Source organism: Tamandua tetradactyla, chromosome 20, assembly GCF_023851605.1.
Source record: "Tamandua tetradactyla isolate mTamTet1 chromosome 20, mTamTet1.pri, whole genome shotgun sequence".
Taxonomy (NCBI): Eukaryota; Metazoa; Chordata; class Mammalia; order Pilosa; family Myrmecophagidae; genus Tamandua; species Tamandua tetradactyla.
Window position 1 is genome coordinate 42,984,661 of NC_135346.1, and position 23,606 is coordinate 43,008,266.

The window sequence follows — 23,606 nt, forward strand, 5'->3', positions numbered from 1 at the left end:
ATAATGATGTCTAGAAGGGCCCGTAAGGTCTTACCCCTGCCTGCTTTTCTTTATTTCAGCCTTATTTCTTCCATTCTTCAAGAAGGTCATACTTACTTGCATCTCATGATATTAACAGCTCTTTCTACTGTGTGATGGAATGTTCTTTCTGTCCTACATTTATTAGCTAACCATAGGCTAATCTTTTAGAGTACAACTGAGATAGTGCTACCTCAGGTTTTCCTTGACTCTAAGACTAGATTAGGGATCCCTGAGGTATGTGTATTATAGCTGGTATTATTTTCTCATAATAGTCCCTGATTTATAGGGTCATTCTGGCAGAACCCCTGCCTCTTGTCTCTCCCTATAGGAGGAGTACACTGTCCATCCCATCAATGCCCAATTTTATTATGAGCCTTGCTTTGTGCAATGCTTTATGCATGGGAAAGTTGACGCTGCACCTTGAATAGTCTTTAAGACTGGAATACCCAAGAGAGGAGATGATCCTTTAGCTTAGATTCCAAAAACAAAAGGACCTGCATGTAGGAGACGTGGGTTCAATTCCTGGACCATGTATCCAAAAACAAAACAAAACAAAACAAAACAAAAAGAACATGGAGCAGAGTGGCAGCCAACTCAAGCTCAAGGGACATTAACTTGAGCAATAAATAAATAAACCTTTATTGTGATAAGCTGTCAAGATTTTGCATATGTTTATTACCTCAGTGTACTATAGCAAAAGCTGACTACTAATACATTGTTATAGCATGTTTGTAACTTTTCTATTTTTTCTGAACATGGGAGGAATTGCAGCATGACAGCATTAGAAGGGTGTGGAACCAGGCTTTCTACATTCAATATTCTATCTGCTATGCAGTATTTTATGACCTTAGATATCACATTTTTCATTTCTCTTTCCTCAGTTACGTTTCCAATTAAATGGAATAATTATAAGATATACCTCATAAGTTAGTGATAAGAATTCAATAAATTAATATTTTGAAGCATTTATACCAGTGTCTGGCACAGTGTAAGCCCTGACCAAATGTTAATTATTGTTATTCATTTGACATTAGAAAATTTTCAAACATATCTCTTATATGATTATTTTATTAATGCCTGTTTCCTCTTTACACTGTTAGGATCCTAAGAGTAGAGATCTCATCTTCTTTTTTCACTTTTGTTATCACCAGTTACTAGCATAAACCTGGAACATGGTAAGCAGCTAATAAATATCTGTACAGTGATTGAATAAACAAGTGAATAAATGGAGATAAAAACCAAAAACTAACATCACTCGTGGTGAGTGTGAGGAAGTAAAAATAAATACCATAATTTTTTTTTTTTGTATGCTATGCGGCAGAGGTCACACTTCATTCTTTTTTTCACGTGACTATCCCATTATTGCAGCATCATTTGTTGAATTTTTGTTTGTTTTTTCTTTCTTTGCTCACTTGTTTGATTCTAGGAAGTGTACGGACTGGGACTTGAACCCGGGTCTCCAGCATGGCAGGTGAGAATTCTACCATGAACTACCCTTGCACCCCAAATACCATGAATTTTTAAAAGCACTTTATAGAATAGTGATTTAAGTAATACTAGCTTTGTTCACTGAAGATAAATCAATGGAAAAACCAAAGACTTTCTGTTGAAATTGACAGGATACAAATTGTTACAATGGATTTCACTGTTGGGTTGGTGCCAGCACCACTGTTATTCCATAAGGCACAATGGCGGGGAATATAAAAGAGGAGATCCTTTGTAAAGATGGTTTATTAAAAAAAAATTCAATAGTTACACATCTATCTCTTGAACTTCATTTTGGAAAAAAGAATTCCTAATAACTATATATTACTTGTTCTCAAATTCTCCATTGTTTTACTCTGTCTCTCTGGGAAGACATTTCTTGGCACACAAGTTGGTCATCCTTTCACAAATTGATTGCCATGATGGCAACTTAGAGCCCATCCCATTTCTGAAAGCGAGGCTGTCTTTACCTACCTATTCAGCATCCCAGTCTAACATTGCATGTCAGACAATGTCCTCTCAGAAAGGCATGAAGTTCAGGAATTAGATTGTATAACAGAAGATACATGGCTGCACTGGCCAATTAATTGGATATATACTTAGGCATGCGTGCACAACCCGGGAAGAAGTCTGGGATACAAATATGAGGCTTAGTAAGATTAGATTTCTGGCAGAAGCCCAATTATCAAAAGTTGGATTAACACCAAATGGCAACAAAGCCATCTCTGTATTGAAAGACACCCGTGAGCTAGTGAATGAAGCGCCTTAACTTCTCCCAGAGATAGCATCGATACTAGAACCTAGATCGCAGAATGCAAGAAAGTAGTTAAATCATCCAATGCTCCGGTGAGTTTACCTCTAAAGGGCCCTATTTGAAAACACTTACACTGCTGCGGATGAAAGCCCTTGAGTTTGGGGAGCTGGAAAGTTCTTGGTGGTGAACAGATTATACACATGCATACTCCACTTTGGGAGAAACAAACACAAAACAAGTCTTGTTTGTTGTTGCTGTGTTTTCACACACTTCATTTGTCAATGTACATTTTCAAACTCTCCAGATGATGACACTTGAGCATACCACTTCGAGTTTTAGTGAGTAATTTTTGGAGTGAGACTTCTGTAAGTTATTCTTTCCTTGATCTGTCTAAAGGATAGTGTGGAAGTCTGAGAATGGGGAGAGAAAAGTAAAGTCAAATGGTCTGCAGAGTGGGAAAATGCAAACAACTTATCAACCAATTAAGCAATCAGTAATGCAAAATAACTTATTGGACACCAATTGTGCATTTTGAGGGATACACAGACATTAGTTTCTGTATTCAATTTCTTATAATTTAGATTGGGACTTCAACATATCCAGAGGAATGTTAATGATGGGATAAAAATCATTCAAATTTGGAAAGTTAGATTCATAAACTAATCAAAGAGAATCACATGGCAATGAAAGCTTGTTTCTCCCCCCTAAACTCCCAGTACTTGAAAAAAAAAGACCTAAGTTTTTCATATACCAACCTTCATATGTTTAAGGGTCATTTTTTCCTTTCTCATTTCACCTTTATTCTTCTTGTCACTGAGGTAAATAATCTTAAACACGATAAAACTACTTAAACCAAGAGGCGTCTATTTGTATAATTAAATATGGTTTCAAATATTCTTTGGCTACATGGAAACACTTCACTGAAAAACTATTAGTAATCAAACCCAAATCTGATGTAAAATATAATGGTGAAGGAATGAGAGGGATGATAAGTTTTAGTGTCTAAATGCCATGTCCTATTATCCCTATTAAAGACAGACCTGATTTCCTTAAAAATGAAACAACTAGCTTGTTTTTTCCCCAGGTAATTCCTACACTGTATTTTTATCTCCCCAAAGGAAATATTGATGTCTCTGGTACTTTATGCAAGGCTTTGGCACTTGTGTGTTTTGTGATCAGGTTGCATTAGACCCATGTTTATCATGGGCATGCTCAGACTGAGCAGACATCCAAAGGGACAAAAACACATTCCTCAGCCTTAAACATAAAGCACTCCATTCTTGCAGCCCTGGTACCAGAGGTTGAAATATCAATTATTACAAACATATTTCTGGGCTCTTAGAAGCATTACTCATTCTTTGATGTGAAATGGGAATTCGTGTTTTTAGAAGGGAGGGAGCTGGCAGGAGCTTTAGGGCAAGAAATGTTGCATTAAAAATTCCCTTACAAAAAAAGGAGATGTTGTGTGCAAATAATAAGTGCAAAACCTCCTGCATTACTTAATCCATTTCTCTTGTCGGGGGCGGGGAGGGGAAGCCAGGTTCCTATGTTCCAGTGAACCATATCCATCGACGATATCTCTGATTTCATTGTACAAGGAGGCTTAACAAACAGCCGAGGGACTTATGTTTTAGTGGAAAGCACTGCATAACCTTGAGCAGAAAACCTGCAGAAAGAAACTATGTGCTTAGACTGCCAAGTGCATTTAAATGTTGCAAACAGTCTAAGAAAACAGGACATCTGTGTACCATGTTCACACAGGCTGAGTGTCCTCTGAATTACCCCCTTGGGGACAAATCCATGCACAAAAGCAATCACGTGCTTCCTGACCTTAGCTCCCTGTGCATCTTTCCGGTTGATGCCACAGAGGCTGGAGAGAAACTACTTGATGGTAAGATTTTGTTTTTTCTTTCCTTGGAAGGATATAGGCATTTGAAAGAAATTCTTATTTAACCTGCCCCATTTGTTAACTGTTGAGGGCAAAAGCAGAACAATAATATGGTTGATGCAAGATATCATTTTCAAAGATCACTTGTCTAATTGTCCAATTAAAATTATGATCGATATAAATCTGGAAGATACAGAGAAAGTTACCCACCATTTTACTAACAGAGATAACACTTTGTTTTATTTCCTTTTTGCATAAGTGTTTGCATGTGTCTTTGTACATTTCCAAATATGTATTTCATATTCTGATACATATGTATTTATATTTATAAAGACAGATCACACCGTGCCACATTTCTTTCAGTTATCACTACATTGTGGCTATTTGCTCTTATCAATGTAAGTTCTTAAGATTTTTAATTTCAAGCATTTTTATAATAAGGCAACATATGGTGGCTCCAAATATATTTATTCATAAAAATGTCTTTCCTAGGAAATCCTGACATCATCTCTTCCTATTTTTTAGGTATCTGTGGTATAGGGATGAGAAAGAGTTTGGAGTTAGGTCAGTGATTTGTGTTCCTTTTATCCAGACACCCAGCTGGTTTTAGAAAATTACCTGGTATGAGTATTTAGAACAAACAACAAACAACGGATTGATAGGCAAGCCAACCTGCCTCTCAGGATGCTAGAAAATACCCCACCCATACCCCCACAAGCATCTTTCCTACTTGCTCTGTGGTTAACCCAAAACCTCTACTTCCTAGTTTGAGATTTTGCCCTCTTGTTAAAATATAAATCCTTAAGGAGAGATACTATTTGATGCTCTCTTCATCATTTCATTGGGAATAAATCTCTGGGAAGTGGGTTTAGATACCTACCTGACTGATTAGAGTCAGAACGGACAAGGGAGAAAGGAGAAGAGGGCACAGAGTTTGGGAGTTACTAAAAAAGCGGATTCTTCTGAGGGGCTGCGGGGAAGCTGGAACTTTGGACTTAACTGGGCAGGTGACCTCTTTAGGTGTATCTTCCCTCCGAGCAGACATATATGTCCTTGCTAATGGGATGTTAGAAAGAGAAGAGGCAGAGGGCATAAAGGAGGACCTAGTCTGTTCTGTTTTATGGTGAGCAGAGCAAATTGTTCAGGCAATGACCTGCCTAAGTTATATTGGCAAAGCAGTTTAATGGATTTTTTGCTGGTTTATATGTTCTCCTTTATTTCTTAAACAGAAATCCTACTTTTGCAGCAGAGTCAAGCAAAAATATGAGCTCAAAGATGATCTCTGCAACTGATTTCTATGTAGGTCGATATGGAGGTTCATTATTTTATGCAGTGTAAGTAGAAGAAGAGAAAGGATGAAGCAAAAATTCACTGGTTCTTGATCTAGTTTAAAAGCCTTTGACTGAAATTGAAATTCTGTAGGCTCAATCCCCACTTTACCTCTTGATCCATGGTTGTAATCAGAAAGTATTCTCTGTACCTGAGATATTCCAATGTAAATTTGGGAATAGAAGAATATGTGTATGTTTGATTTCACGTTTGTGAATGGTGTGAGGATTTTAAGAGAACGAGTGCTTTTTATTTTCTTTTTTGTCAATCTTTAAAATTATGTTTGTTGCTGCTTTTACAGGGGTTAACCTGGTTTCCTTTAACACGTGAGTGTGTTAAAAGTTTGCTCTGCTGTTCCTTCCATCCAGAACACTTCCTTAACCTGCTACAGGATGTTCTCTCTCACTTCAAGAAGTTGCTCAAATGTCATCTTCTTGATAAAATCTTCTATGGTCACTTTCTTTAAAATTTCAACTCCATGTCTCTATTTCCTAACCTCCTCTTCCTTCTTTTATTTTGCTTTCTAATACCTGCCACCTTATAACATAAAGTATAAGCTGCAATAGGGCAGAGATTTTTGACTGGTTTCTAACTGGCGTTGACCACATAGAAGGAATATATGTTGAATGAATGCTATTAATATTAGAAAATGTATAAACATATAAATATCTGCTTAGGTTTATTTTAACAATAAATATCTGATTACATTTTTTTCAGAAAACAAAACATAATCAGGGATTCTAATAGAAGCAAAGACCAGGGCCACTTGTCTAAAAACTTAAACCACATCTCTAAACTTAGACAGTAAATGTAAAAAGTAAGCAGACTATATTAATTTTAAACTGAATAATTTACCATTGATTTGGGCATCAGACCCTGGAGTCTTTCAATGTTTTATATTTATTTGCAAGATGAATTTTAGCTTAGAAAATATTCTTACTTTTAAAATACCTTCCCAATGACAAAGAGGATTTGGTTTTGTTTTTAAAAGGATCTAAGAGATTATGACAAAGCTTTACCTACTCCTTAACTGAAAACACCTAAAACAGAAAAAGGAAGGACGGGAACAAAGTTACATCTCAGAGAAAAATAACGGTCTTGCTGTCTCTATATTTCATGGTTGTTTTTTGTTTTTTTTTTTTAGCACCTTCCCTTCTGCCTGTGTTTGCTGTCAGAGGACAAAGATTCATCAAATTTGTTTTCAAAGAGACTTTATCTACCTTAACAAGCCAACTTGATGCATGAGTTGTGGTTTGTTGTTTCTGTGCTTTTTTGTACCCCCTTTTTCTCCACTTCACACCTGACTAGTATTTAGTTTCCAAAGAAAGGAACACAATTATTTTCTCCCTCCTTAGTTCCCTCCCTTCCTTCCTTCCTTTTCTTTCTTTGCTTCCCTCTCTTCCCAATTCCTTCCTTCTCTCTCACTTTCCCTCCCTTCCTTGATTTCTTTTCCATTCATTGACTCTGAAGGTGTGTATGTAATTAGGAAAAGCCTACAGTTTGCAAAGCATTGTGCTACATGCAGCCCTTGTCCTTAAGCAACTTACAGTTTATAGGAAAGCGCAACTTGAAAACCCTGCAGCGTGGGCACCTGAGCCCTGCCCAGTACCCCCGGGGCATCCTGCACACATGCAGTTGCTCTCTCTCTGTGGCAATCCCTACGGTTTTGAAATGCACAATCTCTGTGGTCATAAATAGCGGCTGTGCTGGAAACTTGCTAAATACAACAGGAGACCTTAAGTTCTATTAGAGAGGTGTGATCAATGTGCTGTGGGAATAATTAACTCTGATTCTGTGTCTGGAGGGTGGGAAGGGGTGGAATTGAGATCTGTGTGATGTGATTTCTTCCAGTGTTAAGAAGAGGATTTGGTTTAAGGCGATTTCTGTAGGAATTGGGTATAAAAGATAGAAAAGTTTATATAGTGCATTTACCGCACTATCTTTGATTTATTGATCAGGAAATTGAAACCCAGAGAGAAGTGACATGCATGAAATTACAGAGCTGCGTGATGCAATGCAGAATTGTTATTTATTATTAATTCATTAATTAAATTGTTTGAGCTCTACATTAAAAAAATAAGTACAGAGCATGAGGGGGTGTGTATGTGCAGTTGGTTTGTTTGCTGTAACATACCTTCCGTGATTTTTACCCACTTTGTTTCTAAACCTGGCTTTAGCCCTTCCTTAACAATAATCAATAACTATACTGCAAGATTGTTTTTTTGCTCTATCTCATCCTTTCTACCCAGAGGTGCAGTCTGGAGTTCAGAACCACACAATTAGAAATCACGAGAATAATGACTTTCCTTAGCGAGGTCCCTTACTCCAGGCAAAACAATTCCCGTTTCTGATTTTAGCAATGCACAGTACGTACTGTTGCAGGTGAGGGAAGCAACCAGGCGCGTGTTTTGCTTTATTTCACTGAATCTAAGAAATCTCATATCATATCAATCTCATGACTAGATATATCTTGCCTTGTCCTCCATATGATAGACTTGCAGAAAAAAGGACCATGTCTTATACCTAAACATATATAGTTTTCTTTGCCAAGGGTTAGAATTAATTCATTAAATTGAATTGAAAATGCCACTTGAAAAAAAATATGGAGATCAAATAAAGGTATGTACTTGAAGAAAAGTTATGAATCGGGAATGTCAATGGTAGCAACTAAAGTTCTTGAAAGACTGTAGTTCTGGTATAGTGTGCTTAAAATGCAGAGGCATTATGAAATTATTAATTAAATAATACTTTCTCTGAATGTATTTAAAAAACATGTTTATAGGACACTGGATTAAACTCAGAATCATATTAACCTTTTGTTTACTCAGTCATGTCTGGAGTTTATAATGTGTCCATTGTTTTAAGGCATTTATATAGAAGAAAGAGAAAAATTTGCATGTGTAGGTATTTATCTTGCTCTTGACAACAAAAGTTAAAGAGAATGAGAAATAAAATATCAATGGCAGACATACTAGAGCAATGAGATTATATTTACATTCTTTCCAAGTTTTGAATTTCTAAACTTTTTGCTATTTTAAGTTGAGTATGAGTTGTTTCTATAAATAGGGGGAACAAGCATTTCTTTACAAAAGGCTAAACAACAACAACAACAAAACAAAACAAGTGATTTCTCATAAGATTCTTTGGTAGTTTTTTCTTTCGTTTTGTTTTGTTTTGTTTTTTAACCTGTCTGTGACTTAGAGCCAGATAGAAAAGAAAGGGTCTGGTATATTTTGTAAAAAAAAAAACTGCATAAAATATTTAAAAATTCATAAATATCTAATGAAGCAGTTGTTCAAGAAGCCAAATTTAGTGACATAATTAAACACTGTAAGAACCACTCCTCATGCCCTTGAAGTGTATAGAGTACTGACAGACCCCATGATCTGGTCTGAGGGTCCAAAAGACGCCATCTATTTAATCGGGTTGAGATATGAAGCATAAGTAGTAATTCGGCAGATGGCACTCATGTCCCTGGTCTTGAATAAAACCAAATCTAAAGGCATCGGCTTCACACCTTGGTATAGAAATAACAGTTAGAAACCTGTAAACACGATGATTTCACTCACATGGGCACATGGGGTATTGAGGACCAGGTGAAGGTGGGATGAGAAGAATAGCTGTATTGGGCCTCAAATTAAAAAAAATATGGTTGAAACTGTAAGTAGCCCTCAGTCTAAGAATGTTCCATGCTGCTTTCAGTAACTACCCTTCACTGCCTTTTCTACAAAGCCAGTGAAACTACTGGTTCAAAAGTTTGTTCAAGGCATTGAAACATTGAGTCACACTCAATCTTCTTTCTCCTGATACATCATGCATGTAGCCATTAAAGAAGAACCATGGGGGATGATGTTGAAAAGTACAACATGGAAGGAAAGCATCTTCCTCTTACTATACATTTGTTCTGATTAGATAAAGAGTGAGGAGGAGATAGAAAAACACCAGGGCTTCTTTAGAATTCATCAGTCTTACGATATTAACTCAGTGTCTCATTAGGGTAATAGAAACTATAGGGAGACCTTTGTCAGGAAAAGCAGAATTCAGACCCTTCTAAAATAAAAATTTTATCTTGCTAAGGCACAGAGACATATGCACCTTTAGTTTGACACTCATAAATTGCATAGAGTTTTACATTCTTCATCAGAATCACAGAAAATTTAAAGCTTTCATTTTATGTTGTGCCCAGAATGAAAAGACTAATGCAAAAAATTTGATGATAGTGTGTTCTAAAAGCACTCCAATAACTCTGAGCTCTCAAAAATAAGAAAGTTATGTACTCTCATAACTTTCCACACCTCTGTGCTACCCAGATTTACTAAATGTTAAAGAACTCATTTCAGGAACAAGAGTGGAGAGTTATGTTTATGTTATGACAAAACATTAAGCATCATTTTGCAAAATGTTGGTCATCCAGATGTTTTGACTACACAACACCTACTATGCTGGACATAGTCAAGATTCTGCTTGGAGAATAAGACAAATACCATGTAACACCCTCATAGGAATAAATCAATAAAGAGCCTAACAGATACCCATGTAGATTATGGGATTCTCTCAAGACTATGACTTTGCCTAAAGTTCTTATGTAGTGAAGTGATCCAAATTTGCAAAATTCAGAAATTGGCCATATGAATTCTGAAGGAATTGATCTATGATGTATAAAACATGTTATCAAATAAATGGAAGGTTTCATATCATGGTAGTCAAGAGTACAAACACAAGTGTATTAAGCTAAAAGCTTGGCTATGCGACAAAGCAAGTTGCTTATATGCTCTGTGCCTCAGTTTCCTTAGCTGTGAAATGAAAATATGAATGATGCTTACCTTATAGTGTGGTCATGAGTTTCAAACAAGTTAATGTTTGTAAAGTTCTTAGAACTTGGCCAGAACAAAGTAATTGTTACGTTAAATATGTTAAATAAAATATATTTGAGAAATCCAGTATACTTCGGTTCCCTCTTTCAAGTCATGATGTATGAGTATACGAAAGCTCCAAGAAATCCTGCAACATGAATTGTACCTGTCAGCTGTGCTGTAGTAATAATCAATAAGAAAATCTCAGCAGTTAACGTATCACTCATATTTTATGTTGGCTGGCTTCAAATGATGCATTTTCTACTCATTAATTCTATAACTCTGGAAAGTTGGTTAAATCTCTGTACACCAGGCTCCTCATGTGCACAATGCAGGTAATAGTATAAATACACCAGAGGGTGGTTGTGAAGAGTACATGTGTCAGCACCTGCATCAGCTTAACGTAGTGCCCAGGACATTGTAAGCATACTATACGTGTAAACTTTTTTTTAATGTTTTTTAATGTTAAAAATAGCATATATACCAAAAAAGCAATAATTTTCAAAGTACAATTTAACAAGCTGTTACAGAACAGAGTTCAAAGTTTGGTATGGGTTACCATTCCACATTTTCAGGTTTTTCTTTCTAGCTGCTCCAAAACACTGGAAACTAAAAGAAATATCATTATAGTGATTCAGCAGTAATACTCCTTTGTTAAATTCTGTCTTCTCTATTATAACTCTGCCTTCTCCTGTGATCCTACTTCTATTCTATAGGGATCTTTGGGCGTTGCCCATTCTAACTTTTCCATGTTGAAAAGGGATGTCAACAATATAGGATAGGGGGATGGAATTAGTTGATATTCTTGGAGAGGCCGATCCCCCTGGGTTTCAGAACTTATCTGGCTTAGGAACCCTTTGGATGTAATACGTTTCAAGAAAGTAAATTTAGTACATGAAACTTTTATAGAGTCACAGTTGCAGAACCTTTTATTACCATTGAGCAGAAAAGGAAACCAAGCCTCAAAGAGAGGTTTAGTTTAAGCAAAAAGTCATTCAGCTAGCAAAAGATGAGTCACAAACTCATGCTAATGTAGGTTTGAGTTTAAATCCCTTTGATTTTTCATATTATATTACTTGGAAATTAGTATATTGTTAGAAATATCTACAACTATACTAATGGAAAATGTGGTCCAGAATTTAGAAAGAATTTTCTTTATTGTGTTATATCTCAGTGATTCTTATAACTTGCCACATTAGATGCACAGACAGTGTGGAAGACTACAAGATGGTAAGAAGGGCGGGTCATGGTGGCTCAGCAGGCAGAGTTCTCACCTGCTATGCCAGAGACCCAGGTTCGGTTCCCAGTACTTGCCTATGCACAAAAAAAAAAAAAAAAATGGTAAGAAATAATCACTGACCAACATCAGTGTGATTTTCTCTCTTTCTCAGTCTTTCTTAATCTCAGGAATCAGGATACTAGATGGGAAAAGCAGGGAAGAAACCCAATGTTTATTGATTACTGATGATTTTTCATACATACTCTACACTTCAATAATTCCCAGAGCGACCATACAGTAAAATAGGCCTTAGTATCTATAAAGTTGAATCCTTAGGTATGGCAATATTGTCTCTGAATTGGTACTTACTGATATTCTCTTTGTCACTAAAATTAGTTTACACCATGGGACTTCACTAAAATGCCATTCCCTAAGAAAGACCTTTCTTGATGAAACTGTGGTAAAGAGGTTATACCCTAGTTTTATCACTTAACACTTCCTGATAGTGTTGTACATAATCTGTATTCCCCATCATTAACAAAAGCTTCCTAAAGACAAGAATAGTGTCTGTATTACTCACTACTTAAATCCTAAAGACTAGATCAGTGCATGACATATAGCTGAATGAATGAACAAATACGCAGATTTAAAATTGAATGAGGCTCAGCAACTCTGTAAGGAACTTGTCCAAGCACTCACAGCTTGTAAATTCAATGACTGGAATTCAAGCTACAGCTTTCAGTCCAAACCCTGTGGGCATCCCATTGTGCCAACTGTTTCTGCCTTGTTTCCAACAGCTAATGTCACTGTGGCCATGGAATACAGCATAATGCAGTATTAGGGTGAACCATATGGAATTGCCTTTCTAGGTTAAGTGAAACTTACTCTGTAACATGTAGTACATGAAGTATCCACCTTTCTAATAGGAAGGATAATTTGGGCCAAAGAATCAGCAAATTCAAAGACCTGTAACTAGGGAAATGCACAGATTATTCTAGAAACAGACAGAATGCTAATGTGGATGGAAATCAGTGAGTTGCAAGCAGAACATCTGAAATGAGAAGTAAGCATTTCTAGGTTATACACGCTCCTGTAAATCATGTAAAGAAATTAAGATTTTATTCTGAGTGGAGTAGGACGCCACTGAAAGTTTTTTTCTTTTTTTTTTTTTTTCCACATGGGCAGGCACCAGGAACTGAACCCAGATCTCCGGCATGGCAGGTGAGAACGGTGCCACTGAGCCGCCATTGCCTGCCCGCCACTGAAAGTTTTAAGTAGAGGAGAGCCATGATCTGATTTGAGCTTTGGAAAAGCCATCTGGTTCTTGCATGAGGCTAGACTAGAAATGGGACAAATATAAATACATATGCGCACACACTTTCCCACCCCACAACGTGGCTTTAGAAGCATATGCAGAACGATAAGAGAGAATTTTGCACAGATTCAGGCACATGGTGGCAGTGAAGCTTTGTGAGACCCAAAGTATCTGAACATCAGATGGTATTGTTTCCTTTGGTCTCTGTCCAGCTGTCTGTCTTCTGCAGCAGTATGAGTGACGTCACACAGAAGAGGATTCTGCCCTTGAAAAAGCAAATGGAATACGAATACAACCCTAAACTAGATAAAATTTTACATGCAAACTATTAGGTGTGTCACAACAATTTTCATTTTCCCCTTTGCTAAAATGCATTTATTTCTGTCCAATAACTAACTTTGGTTTTCTGGTTTTTTTTTTTTTTTTTACAACCATGTGACCCTTCTCTATATTCTTTACCACCTCTACTTTTCCCTTTACTTTACAGAATAAACCTCAAACACCTAAAATTCCTCATGGTCTCATCTCTATATCCCTCACTGTTCTTATTTTCACTAGCACCCCTACTCATCCATCTATTCAATTGCACACACATGCAGATATGCATACTTTATGTTGAGGCAGTATTGCAAATGTACATAATATTCCATAATTCTTAAGATCCTTTTGTTTCTTTTGGAACTTAAATTTTATATCTAACAAACTTCTTTGTTGTATTCCTCAGAAAGCCAATTCTAGTACTTCCACAATTATAGCCAGATATGGATTTCTGTAAGTTTTTCTACTCTTTACACATGGAAAATAGATTTTTGAATTGAATTATTATTATTTGTTACCAGTATGAGTTTCCTGTTGAGGGACTTCTTTTAATCTATTCTGTGTCTCTTGTGCATAATAGCATTGTACTTGAGATGGCTCAGCCATTCAACAAATATGTTTTAAGTTGAATTTTACCTTCCATTTATATAGATATTCTGCATAGTATCTATATGTGGAAATAAATTAAATCCATACTATTCAATAAGAGTAAAGTCAGGCTTATTAGCCTTTTGTTAAATCATCGTTATGAAAGGATTGCAACGTCACCAAATCAAACCAAAACAAACAAAACTTGAATCTTCAGTGGTTTTGCAAACATTGTCATGGATTTTTTGAGTTTTTGCTTCGTGGTTTTTGGAAGTCAATAATTCTGGAAAATAAAATCCAGAGCAAAGGATAAATTAAAGTCAATAGAAAGCTTTGCTTAAAAAAGTCAAACTTGGAAATAATGTATCAATAGAGATTCCACCTTCTTTATTATTGTGATTTAAGCGCTTTAAGAATAATATTTCCACTGAGGGGCTCCACGATTCAGAACGGTTTGGCATTTATTCTTTGGCTCTGAATCCTGCTGACCTTTGAAATTCAAGAGAGAGTGAACTGGAAGAAAACTAATACAGCATTTATTATTTGAGGAGGCAGTGCCCTGTCAATTACTTTCAGCTCTGACAAAACAAGATCAAGGTTGTGAAAGTACTTCAAAAGAAAAAAATCTATATTCATATTCCTGGTAATAATGATGGAATATGACGTGCCTTCTAGATTCAAAATCCAACACATTAGGAAATAGAGTAATTTTGCTGTGAAGTAGAGGTTGCAATGGATATATTCATTATGCATCTGAACATTCTCATTTCCTGCTCAAATTTCTTCACCTTCTTTCATGAGGCCTTTGTAATGTCTAAAAATAATATAAATGAATATGGCATTCTAATGAATTAATTACTTCAGGAAAAGGGTCACAAATCTCAACATGCTTATGTGAATTTCACCGGGCTCTAGGGATTTGTGTGCAAGGGTCGTGTTTGCCTTGCTCTAGATAACCAGTGCATTTAAGTCAGTGGGGGGCACATGGCAGAATCTCAATTAATATTTGTTGACCAATAAATGGTGCATTGAATATTCAGCTTAAATTTTAAATGATTACATTCTTTTCTATGGTCCTACTACTTCAATACTGTTACATGTATGCATTTTTAAATTTTAATTTTTCAATTGAAAATAACTCTTATAGGTACCTTATCCAGATCACCTAATTGTCAAAATTTTACCATTTATCCCATAGCCAATATCCTTCTTCCTATTTATCCCATAGCCAATATCCTTCTCCCTATTTCACTACTATCTTTTGCCACTTCCTTACCTTTTTTAGAGAAATCTGTAGACATGATATCCTGTCACCCCAAAACAGTTCAGTGTGCATGTTTCCCCAAACAAGGACACTCCCTTGAATCACTGTCATATACCCTTTCAGATCAGGAAATCAAAACAGCTACACTATGACCATCCAAACCTCTGATCCTATTCAAATGTTGTCAGCTGTTCCCACAATGGCACTTTTTTCCTTTCTGGTTCTGGTTCCTGTATAGGAAACCATATTGACTCCATTTGTCATATCTCTTTAGATTTCTTCATCTTGAAGCACTTCCTTGGGATTTCTTGTTTTTTAAGTTCTTAACAGGTTTAAAAAGAATAGGCTTTACATTCTGAAGAATTAACCTCAACCTAGGTCTATCTCCAGTTTCTTCATGTCCTGACACAGGTCATGCATTTTGGACAGGAGTTGCACTGAGATGATGTTGCACGGTTTTTATTGCATCACTTCAGTACACACAGGATGTCGAACAATCATTCTCCTGGTGATGTTAACCTTAGTCAACTAACGACCCTGGGATCTCCCAAGCTCTTTGTGCTGGTTTGAAAGGATGTATGTACTCTAGAAAAGCCATGTTTTAATTCTAATCCCATTTTGTAAGGTAGCCATTTCTTCTAATTCCTATTCAGTACTGTACATTTGAATCTGTAATTAGACCATCTCCCTCAACATGTAACTCAATCAAGAGCGGTTGTTAAACTGGATTAGGCGGAGTCGTGTCTCCACCCATTTGGGTAGGTCTTGATTAGTTTACTGGAATCCCATAAAAAAGGAAACATTTTGGAGAAAGTGAGAGATTCTGAGAGAGCAGAGAATGAGATAGCCACGAGAAGCAGAGAGTCAAGTTCACCAGCCAGTAACCTTTGGAGATGAAGCAGGAAACATCTCCCAGGGAGCTTCATGAGACAGGAAGCCAGGAGAGAAAGCTAGCAGATTACCCTGTGTTTGCCACATGCCTTTCCTGATGAGAGAGAAACTGTGACTGTGTTTGCCATGTGCCTTTCCACTTGAGAGAGAAACGAACTTCATCAGCCTTCTTGAACCAAGGTATCTTTCCCTGAATGCCTTAGATTGGACATTTCTATAGACTTGTTTTAACTGGGACATTTTCTTGGCCTTAGAACTGTAAACTAGCAACTTTTTAAATTCCCTTTTTAAAATGCCACTCTGTTTCTGATATATTCCATTCCGGCAGCTAGCAAACTAGAACACTCCTCTACCTTAAAGGTAACATTCTCCTGCTGTTGTTCGTTAGTATACTGCAGAGAAGTAGTGCCAGATTATGTCAATGTTCTGTTCCTCATCCAAATGCACCACACATATGTATAACCTCACATAACAGAAAGCCCAGTGTCAATATCTACGACAGGTCTGAAATTCTATTCTACCTCTAAGATAAAAAGATTAGCCTGAAATGGTTTTATGAATGTACATGAGCACAAGACTCTGGGTTAGAGACAAAAGACTATTATTACTCACAGCAATGATGATTAATGAGGCTTTGCACTGGTTTCTTGATCTCCATTCCCATAGGGCAGCACAAAGAAGACCAGATGATGCCTGTCCTTAAAGTTGACTGAAGTACAAGAGAGGAACTCCAAGCTTAGGGGAATAAAACCTTTCATAATGGGTTGCAATTTTGGCTAAACTTTGCCCTGGAGGCATTACTTTTACCATACTGAACCATAGTAAACAGATATAAATGGGGGACTCCATTTATATCTCCCATGACTATATAAAATCCTTGAAAAGTTAGAAAAAAAGGCAGGCAGTGCCCCTGTTCACAAAAGGTTCAGAAACATAAGAGATCCACAGAGGGGTATCTCTCAAAACCCAGCCCCAGGTAGATTTTGGAGCTGATTTAGCAAGTCTGCAATATCATTATGGACCCAAGTACTTTATTCCTATGTGATTCTTAGCATATTGCAATGGTTTTACTCAAATATTTGCACCTTGGTATCTTGGTATCATAAGGGCATATGGCTGTGTCTAATAAAGAATAGGGGTACTTCTGTCCCTGAGTATGTTTTTATTGGTGAAGCTACATTGATAGATTCACCTTCAGGTCCCTTTGGCCAGGAATACTTCATATATTCACGCCTAATCAGCGACTACCCAAAGGGTATAAGACCTATGATAATTCTCCCCATTTGTTTCCTTTTCTGAGTCACTTAAGATTGAAAATCCACACAAACTGGGGCTCTGCAGCAAAGTGGGCAGAGTACACAATGAATTGTGACTGCTAAGCTTGGATTTCAGGAGCATCTCTACTTTTCTGTTCTATAATTTTAAAACATTTCTTTTGTAGCACAGGGGTGTAAAATGACCTGTCTCTTCCATGGAGAATCTTAGAATATGAGCAATTGTAAAGGCTTTACATTTTGGGAAAATCGTAATTTTGATGACAGTGGGATATACAGCTTGAAATGTTTGTTTCATACATCTGAAAGTTTGTGATGATTCTCATTGCATAGGATGCTATGTAATTAGGATGCTTCTTCCTTTCTATCCTGAGGATGAGAGACACTGAATGTCAGCATAACTATCCCTTTAAGGAACCCTCATCAAGCCTCTGTTCTAAAGTGCTTACTCTTATTTATATCTTTTAAAAAATGAGTAGGACTGCTTTTAAAAATGGAATTTCTTCATATTAAACCTCATAAACTTATCATTATCATCTTCATCAGGAAGTCATCTCTTAAATTACCAGAGAGCCTTATTAACATGATTCTGAGAGCAATTCATATTTGAATGGTCTCTAAAAAAATGCATTTTATGGAAGGAAAGTGAAAAATATCCATTTGATTAATTTAATTACCAAAGGTGAAATTCTAAAAAAGTAAATACTTTCCCTCCACCAGATTTGGTCTTCTTTTTCCCTAGGTTTAACTTTTATATCCAAGAACTCTCAAATATGAATCCTGCTGTGATATAATGGGATTTTATGAAAATGGCTTATTAAGTATTTCTAGAAACCAAAGGAAAATTCTTTAATCTTTTAGATGTTATGAAGATATCAATATATAAAATCCTTTAAAAGATAAAAACAGAGGCAGCCAGTGTCTCTGTTCAAGCAATGTGCAGGAATTTTTTTTTAATTGAAATTTTTTTTTTTTCGAGTCTCCTTTCCTTAAGAGATGTAACTACATAAAGTGTTCAAAACAGTTTAAAAAATCTCATTTGAATTGTGGCCATTTAATTTCTAACTAGAGTACCTTTTGGCTATTGATTTCTGAAAGTAGTTGAAATGCTGATTCTTAAAGTGTTTTTTTTTTTCTTTTGTCTTTTATTTTATTTCGCTGGGTTTTGTTAGGTTCTTTATCAGGAATGTACTTTATACCAAGATTTCAGAAAATAACTGTGTCTTAGATCACATGCTCACTCAGCTACTTTGTAGAAGCGAAAGGACTAGAATTTTAACCAGTGAGTTCTTCCCTAAAATGTGTTGCCTCTGAAGGCATCATAGAGTATTAGTTTTACAGTAGGGCTCAGAAAACCCCAATAAGTCTATATTGCTGTGCAACTTTGAGAAAATCACTTAACTGCTTTGAGATTGTTTCTTCACCTCTGAAGTACAGGCGTTGGATTACATGTTCTCTGAGTATCATTCCGAAAACTGATTATGCTTGGGACCTGCAAGATCTCTTGATTCTTACACTTTCCATAAGGCTGTAATTAGGATGTTTCCTAGACATGTGAGAATGCCTATAATTATTGAAAATTTTGGTTTCATAAATGTTTTAAGTGTTCAGTTCGGTAATTTTTATCCTGTTCCCCTCTCCGTGTGTAAAAACCAAAAGCTTCATGGCTTTTCATCTTCTTAATTCTAAAGCCATCTCACTGAAAAATTGCTTTTATGGAAATAAGATGAAGTTAATTGGAATAATAGAAAAGTCCTACTGTGTGCTGCAATGGCTTTTGCTTTTGAATTTTAATTGAGTAACGATAATGAAGCAGAGGTAAGATGTACCTCTAGGCATTCCAAATTCTTTGGATGAACAAAGTGGAGTCTAAACAAAGTAAACAATGCAATACATTTCTAAGTGTTCTGATCTTTATTTTCTAATTAAAATAAATACTTATTTAGCCCAAAGTGTGTGCAAACCAATGTATACTATCCCTCCCCCATAATCTGTTTTCACAGCCTCTGCCATAATCTGATGGAGATGGTGATACCATCTGATAAAAATCCCTCTGAGATAGATTTCTTGGATACATTCTCTGGCATGGGGTGATTCTATCTCATGGACTTGAAAAAAATCATAAAGGGATGCAACAGAGGCAAGAGTCTTTAAAAAGAAATATAGAAGTTGAGGAAAGAGGGCAGTACTGATGAATTTGAGTTCTAATCTGTATATACTTTCAAAATGATTTTTTCTAGACTATGCAGTTGACATAGTAGGAGTAGAAAGAGTGGTAAATGGGATATAAGTAATAGCAGAAACCAATACAACAATCTAGAAAAATTTACCTTCAGCCATCCCAAAAGGGAGGCCCTGATAAAAATCTAAGTCTTTAGCAGGGAACCTCATTCCTCATCCATGACAATTTCAGTGTAGTGGTAGAAATTGAAAGAATCTGAGTAACTATTCCTTAAAGTAATTTTAGTGAAACACTAGACCACTTGCAATTTAAACACACATGTACATATACAGACATCTGTGAGTTCTTTGGTAAAATAATTTTGATAAATTCGTGAATATGTAAAATGCAACAGGACTATTTTTTTATGACAATACTTGGCTAGATTTTTACTGAGCTAATGTGTCCTGAAAAACTTCAACAAGAATGTGGAATATAGGGGGTGTATCAGAAATTGTGTCCAATTGCTAGTAAGTATCAAAGACCTTAATACAATGGCTTAAACAAATAAGGATCTTATATTCTTACCAAATTTGAGTTGGGGTGTAGGCAGCATACCAGGGCTTGTATGGTAATGCCACAAAGTAAATTGAAATTTCATCTATAGGTTTTATTATGCTAACAGGGATTTCATCCTCAAAATCAGTCTAATACAAAAAGTTTAATATAAAAAAAAAATATGTGGAGCTCCAGCTATCACATGCAACTTCCAAACAGGAAAATAGGAAGAGAAGCAGCAAATTGGGTAGACTTTGTTTTAGTTTCCTGACTGCTAAATGCAAATAGCATGCCATGGGTTGGCTTAAATAAGGGGAATTTATTGGTTCATGCTTTTGAGACAAGGAGAAGTTCACAAAACATCTTTAAGGCAATGCTTTCTGCCAGAAGACTGGCATTCTGGGGCCGCATTTCTTGGTGATCTTTGGTCCTTGGATCTTTTGTCACATGGCAATGCAAATGGCAACTAGTCCTGGCTTCTTTGGGCTCCTTTGACTTCCTGTTCCTTTCCTTGACTTTTCTTCTGTCTGACTTTCACTCTACTTACAAAGGATTCCACTGATTAGAGTCCAACTTGATCCACACCTTAACTGAAGTAACTTCTGAAAGAATTGTTAGTTACATTCGGGTCAACACCCAAAGGAATGTGGTGCATAGGTCCAGGCCACCACACTCTCCAAACTCATTCAGAGCCCTTAGAGCTTTTTTCAATGCACAATCCTAAATTAGAATTATAATGCATTGGCTTCTCAATGACAAGAGAGGTAAAAAAAATAAAGGTTTGCTTGTTTTTTTTTTTAAGCCTGCTACACTTCATCCCCAAATAAAAGTAAGCAGAGTCTGTTTCTAAGAAAGAAGAGTTATGGATAAAAAAAACTGTATTTTTCTAGAAGTTTTCAAGCTAGAAAATCTTAGTTTCATTAAACTTAGCATCTCTAGAAACAGGCATTGTTTGAAACACAGTTTTGGAAACAGGACTAGGACAACTGCTTTTCAATATTTTCTCAGTATTATATAATATCTTTGGTTACTCTCTGAACCTCTGACATTCCATTAGATCAAAGACTGCCTTTTTATTTTCCTTCCCTTTTATTTCCCTTCTTTTGTTCACCTCTTGCTGATGTTGTGCATGTATGAAACATTTTCTCTAGGATAATAGTAATTCTTTCTCTTCAGAGATATTTTTAGAAACTCATCATTTTTCTACCAAAGGATCACAGTCTACAAGTACTTGGGATTAAGCATGTGTGAGCTATGTTCTCATGCTAGAATGATCCACTGAAGCACTTCTGACCATCTTATCTCAGCATCATACATCCTTCATCTGCTATGGCATCCCCTGAAAAAGGACATGGTATGCGCTGTACTTCAGTCACTGTATAGAGCTAGATTTTTCAGACAATGCAGATAAAAACAACCAATGATTTTGTCCCATGACTGAAGCTAACAATCACTGAGATGGTACATTTCTCTATCAACTAATGACATAACTCCTCTTCATAAGAGAAAGAGCATCTATTGCCTAAAGATGCAGCATTAGAATATGGGCTGCATGTTGTACAAATAACCTGGCAGATAGTTCCAAGGTCCAAATACTAGACCAGACATTGGCTACCTGGGAGGCACAGCCTCCTATGCAACTGAAGTGCCAGCCAATGTTGCTCAGACCTGTCTCCCTAGGTACAGAGGACAGAAGGTAATCAAGCCATGCTATCCAATGAGAATGAAGACCTGAGTCTCCTCTGAAGCACTTGGAACTATTAAGCCCAGTGGGAGAAGTTAAAGCACCATTTACTGAGAAAAATCACTAACATGCATCCCTAGTACTGATGTTTGTAATAGTCAGAATGTCCCTAATCAACATGGCTCTGACACTAGGGGATGGGAGCGTGCTTTATGGTTCTACATTTATCCCCAGGATAAAGGATGATGTTAGTCCAGTAGAAATTTAGGCACCAATACCTGAAAGGTCAAACTTTTCATATGTTTTCATGAGGGCTTTTGCCTTGCCCATAGGGCTGATGTATAGGGAAATGTTTTCCTGCTTAATTACAGCATTACTAGACATAGCTGATAGTGTTCAACAGAGAAGGGAAGAGAGGCAAAGGAAATTTGTAAATTGCAACATTAGGATATCTTTATCTATGCATAGATTCATGGAGCCAAGGAGTAGAAGTGATTTTGCATTTTGACTGATCTGACAGCAGTGTTCCTCTTACAGGGATCTTTCTAAGTCTTTGTGATTACAGAGTATGATCTCTAAGATAAGGTTATCTAAAACGTGGAAGGACTGCTTATGCCACTAAGCATTGGCATCACTTTCCCTAGGAGTGCATCCTGCATTCATCCATTAAGTCCTCAATTGTATGGTGAGTGCATTTAGAGATATGTGTTCCTTGATGTGCAGTATTTTTCATGGATGTTTTGTAAATTCTCAAGTGATGATGCCATGGTGAAACACCCTCATGAAAATGGTTGTGATGTCATGTCTACAGGAATAGTTCTTTTTATGGCTTTAACTGCTCCCCCAAAGGTATGCTCAAGTTCTAACCTCAAGTCCTATGATTTGGAAGTAGAGTCTGTGAAGATGGAATTAGTTAAATTGATGCCAAATCGGATTAGAGTAGACCCTAATCACATATGAACAGTGTCCTTATAAGAAAAGGAAATTTGAACACAAATATAGGCAGACACAGAGAGGAGAATGCAACAAGAAAGGTGAAGAAAATTAAGAAGGCCATGTAGAGACAAAAGGTACAGGTTTGAGTGATGCATTTATAAGCCAAACAACACTATGGTTTGCTGGGGTGGGGAAGAGAAGCTAGGAGAGACAAGGAAGGATTCTCCTCTACAGGTTCAGAGGAAACATGGTCCTGCAAAGCCCTGGATTTTAGACTTCTAGTCTCTAGAACTGTGAGACAATAAATTTATACTGTTTTAAGCCACCTAGTTTCTATTACTTTGTTATGGCAGCCTTAGGAGACTAATGGAGAGCCTAAAGTGAAATTTTCCTTGGATTATTGATTCCTCACTCCTCTGTAGGAAGTATTAACAGGTTTAGAAACTCAGTGTCAGAACAGTTTTGTTATAATATAAACAAGAATAGCAATAATAGTAAGATTGTTTATTTTGGGACATTTATCACGTGCCAACTGTACCTAAATTATTCAGTTTAGATGTATGAAGAAAACATTTTAATTAATTATTATCCATAATTTTCAGAATGATTATCTGAGTCATAGAAAAGTTAAGTCATCCCCCCATCTCATAATTAACTTAACTAGGATATGAATCACATTTACCTAAAAATACGCTGATATACCTCCAATTCTATACCAGTTGTTCATTCTCACTTAAGACATGTAACACAAGTATTTATTAAGCTTTAACTATGCACCATGCCCTGGGATATAACAGTAAAAGAAACTGTCATGGTCTCTGTCCTCATGGAACTCACAGTCTCGAAATCTGAAGAGGTAGGATTAAAGCATATCATCCTCTCTTTCCATGATGTCAAATCCCCTCTCAGTAGGTTGTTAAGGAAGGAGCTATTATTCCTCTCCACGTTAGGCAGGTTTACATGGTTCTACAACTGTTAGGGGTGTTGACAAATTGTGCTACCGAAGTTCTCACATCGTCCAGCTTCCTGCTATTCACGACCAGGTGGTGGCTGTAAATCGTTGGTGCA